General features: G+C 41.3%; 1 pseudogene; it reads right to left on the bottom strand.

Moving 5' to 3' along the window:
• Positions 1 to 6,447: 6,447 nt before the first annotated feature.
• Positions 6,448 to 11,225, bottom strand: part of LOC136676576 (uncharacterized) — a 310,723-nt pseudogene continuing 305,945 nt past the window's right edge.

The raw sequence follows: 11,225 nt of genomic DNA, 5'->3' as shown, positions 1-11,225 counted from the left end.
AGTTCAAGGGTCATGGTGATTCCAGAGCCTACATGGAATCATTGGGTGCAAAGCAGGAACATACCCTGGAGGGGGCACCAGCCCTTCACAGGGCAACACACATTCACTCACACCTACCGGACACTTTTTGAGTCACCAATCCACCTACCAACGTGTGTTGGTACATGGGTACATGAGCTTTGCCTGACGTAAACAAGGACTACTGACGTGCAGACTGACCAATTAAATGTTTACAAAGAAGGTTATCGACCAATAACGATAGATCTACAGTCAGACAGTCCAATCCGAAGATTGTAGGCTACTTCACCACGCCCCCTTCTCACTCAAGTGAACCAAACGGAGTAGGGGAGGGCGGGACTAGTTTGTGAATGAAACGCTTCTCGAAATTCTATGTAAGCTCTACAAAAACAAAATTCCAGACGTTTTTGAATTCTGCCCAGACTTTTTTTTAAGTCGAAAAAAGAGGACATGTCCGGGTAAAAGAGGACGTCTGGTCACCCTAATAATATATTAACGATAAAGACCCAAATGAAGAGACTTTATTGCGTTATACTGCAGAAAAACAGACTGGACAACGAGTTGCGAGCGTGTCTTGTTGTAGGCCTGTCTTGTAGTGGGCGTGCCTTGTAGTATTGCGTGATGCAATATGATACTGTTGGGGGTTGTTTTTTTGTGGTGGCACTGAGAGCAGCAGGTCAATGATGAAAAACTGGAAACTACAGTTCTGCTTTCAGATAGAATTAATGTTAGCACCGTGTCCTGGAGAAATTGCATTTCAAACTCCCTCAACATATCACAAATACATTTTTTTATCAAAGTAATTCTTTATACATAATAATTACATTAGATAAATTCATATAAATTAAGAAAAAAAAATATTATATTATTTATTATATATTTATTATAGAGATTAATACTAGGACTAAGCTTTAACAAGTGAGTTCTAGGGGTAATTGCCTCATAGAAGCAAATATTTTTGACTAGGTACAGATTAAGCAAAGCTACAAGAAACTGTTGCCTTTACCAGAAAAAAATGGAATATTCATCTATAGGTAGTTGTGAGCAACTATTAACTCATTAAATATATCTGTAAAATATACAGCAATATCGTCAAGAAATAACATTAACTTCAATTCAGTCTGCCCTAATTACTGCCGTGTTTAATGCATTAACCTTTTAAATGATTTTTTCAGCAGCCGTATGTTACATTCATCAATAATCAGGTTTCCTCTTCTAGCATAATGATATTTTAGCTAGTACATCAGTGGCTTTTTTAATTTTGATAATTATTGAAACAGGCATTCAATTAAGTATTTTTCCTTATTTTTGTCTTGAAATGACACTCGCCATAAGGAAACTCAATACACCTTCTCCCTGCATACACAATGTGTGTTGGGTTGCCAACTTTCTGAAATGAGGCCAGGGGATCAGTATGCACTTGTGAATCCTTTTCAACTGTAGTCATTCAGATAAAAAAAAAATGTTATGACATTTATTACACAACTGCCATAAGGACTGTCAGTGCCTGTCAGTAGTGATGGGTCTAAATTGTTTAAAAATATATAATTATATATATTAAATATAAATATATATATATATAATACATTTCCACTGAAGAGTTAGAAAACACCCAGGTGTTTGTTAGGTGATGATCTCATGCTATGTGAATGTGAAAAACAAAACATAATTAGTGAGAATGAAATAGGAGCATGGGAAAGAGTCAGCTGATGTTGGGAAATGACTTAAAAAAAAACATGAACTTTGAAGAACCCAACAGAAACAGAAGTCCTTATATGTACATGGGGAATAGGGTGCTTTCTGGATATAATGGAATTCAACTTAGCCTATGAAATGTATAAAAAATGAGGGGTAATATTCATATAATCCCTGAAAACTATAAAAATGTGAGTGCCATGAATACTTTTTGAATTTTTTCCTAGACCTAAGCAAGGCTATACATTAACCTGCTTAAATAAAGAATGAAACATGTTCTCTAACCTGAAACCTGTAAAGTTTTTACAGAAGAATGTTATTTTTAATAAGGAATAGACAAATGTACATTTAGGACAGCCCGACCTAAAACAGGTCTACTGATGTCCATGACATTAACTATTATTAGAGTGTAAGACAAATATGAGTCCTAAATAAGCAATTAATTCTATGACATTTTGACTGGACATTCGATAATGTAATGTTTTTTAGGGGTCCAAGCACTGCAAGTGCTGGAGCCCTATTGTTTTTGTTCTGTTTTTTCCGCTTTTTTTTTTTTCTTCTTTTTCTCCGATGAAACGCGATGGGCAGCCCAAACCGTAGGTCCTACAGACTTGTCGTTTGGTTAACTGGTAGTAAACCCTCCCGCTACTCAGGCGCAAAAAATCAGCCCGATCAGCCTGATGGTGGCGCTATAGCGACGCGGAACGCGTCGCTCCCTATATCTCCTACCCCGTGTGGCGTAGAAATGAAATTCTTTTTTTCCCAGATTCCTCAGGTCAGACCCTACAAAAATGCCTCAAGAACCCATAAGCTCCGCCTACTTAGATTTTGAGCTAATTTGCATAATATGCAAAATCGCACAAATTTTTGAGCGCGAACTAGTCTCTGGAAATGTACCCAATATGGACATATGTGGTATCAGCAGAATCCTAAGAACCTGAACTTTAATAATTATCCAAAAAAAGTTGGAATTTCATCACTGCTTGGCTTCCAGACTCCGCCCAAATACAGGGGTACAGCTCGTGTTCCAAAAATCAGACAAATACAGCTATAACTCGCAAACGCTTTCTCCAAATGTTACGATACTTCACATGCTTGATCCCTATAAGGGCCGGAAGACATGAGTACTTGGTTGTGCAACTGCAAGCCTAGGGGGCGCTATAACAGCAAAGAATTTGTTACGCTTCACAGGATTGTCCCATTGGCATGCCGCTTGGTATGCATGTAGTGTGTGATGAGCTGACACAGATTATATGACGATGATGTCATATTCAAAAAAACATGTCCGCCATCGGCCAATCAAATTTCAGCAGCTGTTTCATGACCTTAACAAGGTCCTATCATCATGACACTTGCATGGTATGTCCATGGCCCCACTTCCTGAGCACATAAAATGTTTCATAACGATAGCCACTAGGGGGCGCAATTAAATTTATCAACATGCAAATATGGAATATCTCAGCGAAATATAAACATATTAACAAGCAGTTTGCTTTGTTTCATACTCTGCAAATTTCCTTACAACTTTGTAATTACAACTATTGTCAAAAAATGCATACTTTATCCACAATAGTCAGGTATGTGAAAATAGAGCTTTTCGCACTCCTCCCTGGAAATTTGTCTTATCAATAAACAACTGGTATTTTTGAAGTCTGTATAGCCTGTAGGTAAATAATTATCAAAAAAATCTAGAACTTTTGACACGCTGTTGTGGCAGTTATTTAACAAATATGCATGGGCGGGCCTCGATGCACTCTTTGAGCTATAACTACAACAAACTTCACCCAAATCAAACACAACTTGGTACACATATGTACGTCATTACTCTGAAGTAGTGTGCCAAATGTGACCACATTGCACAGAAAGGGGGCGCTACAATTAGACAGCAACTGGTTGCACAGGTTATTAATTGATTACACCACCACCTAGAGATGCAGTACCAGCAAGATGAGATAGATATATTCTGAACATCATGGAAAAGGACCTTGTGCATTTTCATAACATATGCCTAAAGCATTTTTGAGTTACAGCTGTTTTTTATGTGATGTTTCAACGGCAAGCTGTACATCTCTATTTAAGCAGAGGCTGCAATCACACAGTAATGAAAGTTCCACATTTTTTTGATAATTACTAAAGTTCAGGTTCTTACGATTCTCATGATACCACATATGTCTATATTGGGTTTTGATCCAAGGACTAGTTCTTGATCAAATATATGTCCGTTATATCTCATTTATACCCACACCTGCAGACTAGCTATGCAGATTCCCCCCTCAGCCCCTCCCTCTCCTTCTCACACACAGACTGTCACCTCTCCCACTCCCCTCCCCCCTGCCAGTCAGAGAGGGCCAGAGGACAGAGACAATTGAAAACATATCTAAACAAATCAACAATAACATCATGATTGGTTCCTTATTTTTGTTTCAGTGTCCAAGTTTTCAGCTCCACTGTCCGAAGGAGCACTTTACAGAAAGGGGTGCACCTCTTGCTCTGCATACTTTCATTGCTCCCTTTCACATGTTCTTCAATGGTCAGGACACACACACAGCAGATATGCTGCAAATGTATGACCTACTGTCTCTGCCTATTTTATCTATAATGTGGACCAACAGAGTATGTGTGTGTAACTGTGTAGGCAGTGAGTGGAAACAGGTTTTAAAATTATCCAGCAGCACTGTTCTGTCTGATCCACTCATGAGAGCACAATAAACACTGACATAGCATCACAATGTCAATATCACTACAGTGCTGAGAATGTATGAGCAACTGTGTCTGAATTTATGTCTATAAGTTTGACCAATAACATATATGTATCTCAGTGTGGACAGTGAGTTGACACAGGTGTTAAAATGTCTAGCAGCACTGCTGTGTCTTATCCACTCATAAGAGCGCTACACACACTGACCTATCACCACAATGTCAGTGTCACTGCAGTGCTGAGAATTATCCACCACCCATATTAAATATACTTTGTGGATGTCCTGAACATTGGGTCAGAATCCAGGGTGAAATTCCAGAGTCAGTTCTGTGCTCTGTGCTGTCTCTGTAACCCAAGCCCCATGTTCACCTGCCTGCAGAACAGAAATTCACCCACTCATCTACTACCCCTTCTTCTCACAATCCAGAGCACCAAGGATCACATTTTAAAGCACTACAAAATCTATATTAAAGTGTGGCTCCTGTATCAGGAAATGTCATATGCTACGCTCCTGCTCTGCAAAGACTGCTCGCTTTCACCCTGCTCTTCAATGGTCTGGACACCCATACCTCCATACAGCAGGTATGACTCAGGTGTTGGCATTTTAAATCCCTCAGCATCACTGCTGGACAGAGAATAGTCCACAACCAAACACTGCCAGCATAGATTGTCTTCTGTCCACTGATAACAGACTCGAGTAGCCACTCCACATCATATCTGCTGTTTGGGGCTCCTGAACATTAGGGTGAGAAACCAGAGTGCAACTCCAGAGTGACTTCTGTGCTCTATACTGTGTCTGTCATCCGCTACTCATCCATCTCACGCTACACTTCCAAAGAGATGCCAGAACAGCATGGAACACCTTACAAACACTACACAAACTTCCCCAAAAGCCCCTACTATCTCAGGACAGCTCATATGAATAAAACACCTTACAAACACTACACAAACTTCCCCAAAAGCCCCTACTATCTCAGGACAGCTCATATGCTAGCACATTGTTCTCCTACCAGCGAATACCAGCTTGGACCCCGGGAATTGTCGCTTGCGGCTATATTTTTTTTGTTGTTGTTGTTTTTACTCTGAGACCAGTAAGATGCTTTCACTTCAGATCTTATTGTACGTAATGAACAATTTAAAATAATACTGTTATTTTAAACTGGTAATAAAGTATAATTATTGCCCTGTGAAGGACATTGTTAGTGTAGCAGTCACACACTTCCAGGGACCTAGAGGTTGTGGGTTCAAGTCCTGCTGTGAGGAGTTTGGTGTGAACAATTCTCATAGAACAATCCTTTGACATAAGACTTTTTTCTTTTAACATTAGTCTATCCTTTACATAAGGTTAACCAAATTTGTGGGAAAGTTCCCTGTTAGCTGGGTAAGGAACTTGACCTTTTGAGACATGCTTGGGCATGATGTTGAAGAATATAAATGTCAAGATGTTTTATTAAATCTGGGGTGTGTTCTTGACCACAAAAATCTTAGGAATGTGCTGTTTTGCTAAAATGGAAAGGTTAACGATGAGTGGGGTTGTACCTTTTGGGCTACGGTGGCTATTGTGTTTTATATTCTGTGACTAGATTGCAGAATCAAGGTGATTACCACCAGAATTAATGTATTAATATCATGCAATATATCAAAATCTCAACCTATATTTAACAAATATATTTTAATAAATTAATCCTCATTATTAGTATATAAAGTGAAAGTATGAATATACAATGTTGCTGTAGGCCTATGTGTGTCAACATAAGAATTATTGTTGCGCAATCCACTGTTGTGCAACTATAGGCCGGGAGGTTGTCTAATTCTCTTGTACACTTACTTATTGCTCTGCAGACAATTCTGCTCAGTACAGATGGTACATTTACATTTACATTTATGCATTTGGCAGACGCTTTTATCCAAAGCGACTTACAAAAGAGGATTTAACATTCGAACTACAGCACAAATTATGCAAAATACCTTACATTAAGTGCAGTATGCCAGGAAGTAATAAGTGCATTAAAGAAAGACTTTCAGTGCAAAAGATACTCTCGGAAGAGCTGGGTTTTCAATGATTTCTTGAATGCAGAGAGGGTTTCTGTTGCTCTGATAGTGCTTGGAAGCTCGTTCCACGAGCGTGGTACCAGAGATGAGAATAGCCTCGACTGACCTGTACGGGGGGTTGGTCGTGTTAGTTGGCGCTCCTTTGAGGAACGGAGAGGGCGGGCGCTAACGTATGGTTTTAAGAGTCTATTGAAGTAGATGGGAGCAGAACCAGTGAATACTCTGAAGGTCATAATTAGTGATTTAAATTTGATGCGAGCAGCTAAGGGTAGCTCAACTAATAGGGGCGTGACATGTGCTCTTTTTGGTTGGTTGAAGACCAGGCGTGCTGCCGCATTCGGGATCATCTGTAGCGGTCTCACAGCACAGGCCGGAAGACCTGGCAGGAGGGCGTTGCAATAGTCTAGACGGGAGATTACTAACGTCTGAACGAGGAGCTGTGTTGTATGTTGAGTTAGGTATGGCCTAATCTTCCTCCAATCGAATGGAGTCAGTAAGCCACGGGTGGGGCTGCATGGGTCTTGCGGGTCTGGTAGTCAGAGGGCACAGCCGATCTAAGCAGAAGCTCAGTGTTGTGCAGAGTGACTCTGTGGCGTCATTGACCTCAAGAGATGAGAAGGTGCTGGGGGGTGGGAGAGCAGAAGTCACAAGGGCAGAGAAGTGGGTGGGAGATAGGTTGCGGAGATTGCGCCGGAAGGGGACAGAGGGAGCGGACACAGTGGGTTGCTGAGGGAGACGTGCATTGAGTTGAATAAAGTAATGGTCCGAGAGATGTAGAGGAGTAACATTTACAGAGTTGGCGGGTGCTGCATTGCAGGTGCTTGGTTATGTCACTAGGCATTTGGGCCAAGCCACAGGCAGTCTGGTTCACTGTCGTCGTCAGATATGGCTTGCCCAGTCCACACTCCTAGAAGCCTTTAGAGCAACTATTCAAGACCTGTCACTGGTGTCTGGCTATGTCTTTGAGCCGGCAGTGAAGGAGGCCATGTATTGTTGCTCAGACAAAGATGAAACCCAAGTTGAGCATAGGAGACCCATTTGCCATTTTCTGCGTTCTCTGCTTTTCAAAAGTACTGTGTCCCCCATACAGAGCCCCGAAGTGTTCATAGACATCAGGGCTATGATGATGTTGAGTGACCAACCATACGACAGTGGATCTGAAAGATGCTTACTTTCAGGTGCCCTTTGCTACAGAGCACAAGAGGTTCCTGCACTTTGCTTTTCAGGGTGCAATCTATCAGTTCAGGGTCCTTCCGTTCGGCCTTTCCTTGGCCCCAAGAACATTCACACGCTGTATGCAGGCAGTTTTCTCACCCCTGAGGCCCAGAGGTTAAAAATATTGCCTTACCTGGATGACTGGCAAGTGTGTGTCCCATCCAAGGACCAAGCCCTCAGGGATACGCATGCCCTGTTGTACCATGATCAGGATCTCGGCCTGAAGATCAATGTTCAAAAAAAGTCGACTGTATCCTGCTCTGACAACTGGCTTTATAGGTGTAGTTCTAGATTCCAGAAAGATGAGGGCATCGCTTCCTGCAGAGAGAGCTCTAGATGTCCTGCGTTTTCGATTAGGGCACAGGATTACATTTCTTTCCCTACTATGCATTCAAGGGATGTTAACAGCAGCAAAATAAATGGAGTTTCCTAGTACTATCGGGACTCCATGTCCTAGTACGTTCAGAGCTTTGGGAATGAGCTCATCCCTAGTTTCTATCTCTGAGGGTGTCACATATGCCAGGAATGTCCAATGTTACAATAGATGCTCTTTCTCACAAAGCTGTGGACCCAGGACAATGGCATCTTCACTCAGAAGTGGTCTTGACCATCTTGAGGATGTTCAGAAAGGCACAGGTGGACCTGTTTGCCTCAGAAGACATGACTCTTTGTCGCCTGTGGTTTGCAGAACTGAAGAAGAGCAGCCCGCTAGACCAGGATGCCTTCGCTCACTGCTGGCCGAAGACCGTTACATGTGTTCCCACTATTTCCACTAATACTAGCCCTCTTAGACAGAGTTCCGAGGGAGCATTACAGGGTCCTGTTAGTAGCTCCTCGATGGGCATATTGATCCTGGTTTTCATTATTGAGGTCTCTGGTTCAAAGGCGCCCTTGGGAACTTCCCCAAAAAAGTTCTTCTATCTCATTTGGGAGGCTAAATATAGCACCCCGAACCAGAGACTTTGCAGCTGTGGCTGTGGCCTCTGCTCTGGGCCACTGCCGGAGCTACTCAGGTGATCGCAAGCTGTTCAGTCCACAATCCTGAATACTTGAGCTCTGTCCACTAGAGTGTTATATATTAGGAGGTAGAAGGATTTTGAGCTGTGGTGCAGGGAACAATGGATTTCTTTATTCAGTCACTCTTGGAAGCAGGGAAGTCCCTCTTCACAATTAAGGTTTGTGTGTCAGCCTTGACCAGTTTCATGCCCCCATTTTGGGGTGACGCCTTGATTTCTCATAAACTACTTGTGGCCTTTATGCAGAGAACAAGGAGATCGTTTCCACCTCAAACCCCTCAAACCCTCTCTGTGGCCTGCCTTTCAAGCCCTTGAGTAAAGCCACCCTGAAGTGGGCATCCTTGAAAACAGCGTTCTTTCTCGCAGTGACTACTGCTAAGTGTGTTTGCGAGCTACATGCCTTGTCTGTCATTCCACATTGTCTTCAGTGGGGGATGGATAATTCGTCTGTCACCTTACAGCTTAATCCAACTTTCTGGCCCAAAGTATTGTCTCCTGAGTTTCTTAATCAGTCAATTGACTTACTGGCCTATACAAAGAAAAAAAAAGCTTTCCATCATTATGTGGCTATCACAAAGACCATTTGGCACACTGATCAGCTGATTGTGTGCTTTGCTGAGTCTAATCTGGAGGTTTTATTATCCAAAAAGAGATTTTCTCATTGGGTCATGGGGACATTATTCGTCTGACATAACAGAGAGTTAATGCTCCTGCACCTCTCAGCACAGCATCTCACTCTGTCAGACATGTAGCAGCATCCTGGGCTGCCTTGAAAGGGATTTTCTTAGCAGATATTTGTGCAGCGGCTACATGGTCTTCTTCCTGCACCTTTTCTAAGTTCTATTAAGTTAATGTAGCAGAGTGTTTAAGATTGGCACCTGCTGTTCTGTCAACCACACGTAAGGCAGCTAGCCACTCCTCATGACTCTGTGGGATTTGTCATCCACTATGTAGCTCCGCCCCTGGCAGGCAGGAGATACAAACACATAATGCTAGTTACGCATTTAACTGTGGTTATGTGAGTAGTTGATGACCGCCAGGGTTCCTGGTCATTCATCATGTATGGAAGGTGATCAGGTCCTGGAGTGAATTCAGACACTCTGCATGTGTTGAAATGCTATTCACATCATGCGTCAGGTCACCTAAGAATGATTGGTATTCAAATTCTCAGTCTGCACTTGGCACAGCAGGGATCATTCAATATGGAGCTGCACCTCTGGTGGTCATATACTACTCACGTAACCACAGTTACATGCGTAACTAGCATTTTGATGGACAGATCTAGCAGCCAATGGAGATACTAGTTAAAAAAACTGTTTTTTTTTCAGCTTTTTATTGATCATTTTGATAAAAGCTGCTATGAACAGATTATTGCCCACATTTAACACATGTAAATAAAAAGTGAAAACTACTAAAAATTGACATACATGTTTTTAAGTGACAAGACACAGTAAATTCACCAGTGTTAAATCAACTTACTTTTACTTTTAGTGTATTCATTTAACACTCTCAGTGTTAGGTTAACACTAATAGTGTTGATTTAACACTGGAAAATTTGCTGTGTATGCTAATGAGGTGATTCACACTCCTACATGACAATGAGCAGGAATTTCTTGTCCACCAATCAGAAGCTGCACAGAGGAGACTACCTGGTGTCCATCAATGAACATTTTAGAGCCATCTTCAAGGTACGATTGTAAACATTTCTGAATAAATCCTCGTTTCTCCAGAACAGCAATTTCACAAACAACTTTTTTTTTGTGGTTTATAGCTGGTTTACAGTCTGGGCATCCAAAACCTATGGAAAATCAGGCACTAGGCTGATAATGCAGGGTGATTGAAACCTGGTTTAAGACAATGCTGACCATATTATATGGGCCACTGACAGCAGCGAATGGTTTGAGACTCCCAGCATAGTGTACATCGCAGATAATAATACTAAAAATACTGTACCCAGGGCATTAATTCAACTGGGAAATGTGAATCTTATAGCTGACTTCTAACACAATACATGAGTGCAGAAACTATTATTTTATGAAATACACTGTGCTCTATGGAGGGTGTAGGGAGACATTTGGGATTCATCTTCAGCTTCACTGCAATGTGGAAACAACCCTTACTAATCACTCACTTTCAGAGAAGGCAAACTTTATTAAACTTGAAACTAAATGAAAGAAACAATTTATGCAGATATTCATGATAAAACATTATCCTGTTCTTCTTTCATAATACAGGGACAGCAGGATCAGATTACTTACCCTGTAAATGTAGGGAAATAATGAAACAAAAGATAATATGTCTCCTGTCTGCAATCTCTTACACCCTAAAAATTAAGAAAAACTTGAATGTAAAAGATCTGTATATGATGAAGAATAGAGTGAAAGGGGGCAAGAAATATATGCGGAGCATCTGATTGCCAACACTCTGTAATTGTAGAACAACAAAGTACTCCTGTGGAGAGTAAATATATGATATATGCTCCATATTCAAAAACATTAACTTCCCCATAATGACTTTATCGCTCCATTGTG

This window comes from Hoplias malabaricus, chromosome X2 (genome assembly GCF_029633855.1).
Source record: "Hoplias malabaricus isolate fHopMal1 chromosome X2, fHopMal1.hap1, whole genome shotgun sequence".
In the NCBI taxonomy this organism is placed as follows: Eukaryota; Metazoa; Chordata; class Actinopteri; order Characiformes; family Erythrinidae; genus Hoplias; species Hoplias malabaricus.
Note: the sequence above shows the minus strand (reverse complement) of the source record. Positions and strands in the feature narration are given on the sequence as shown.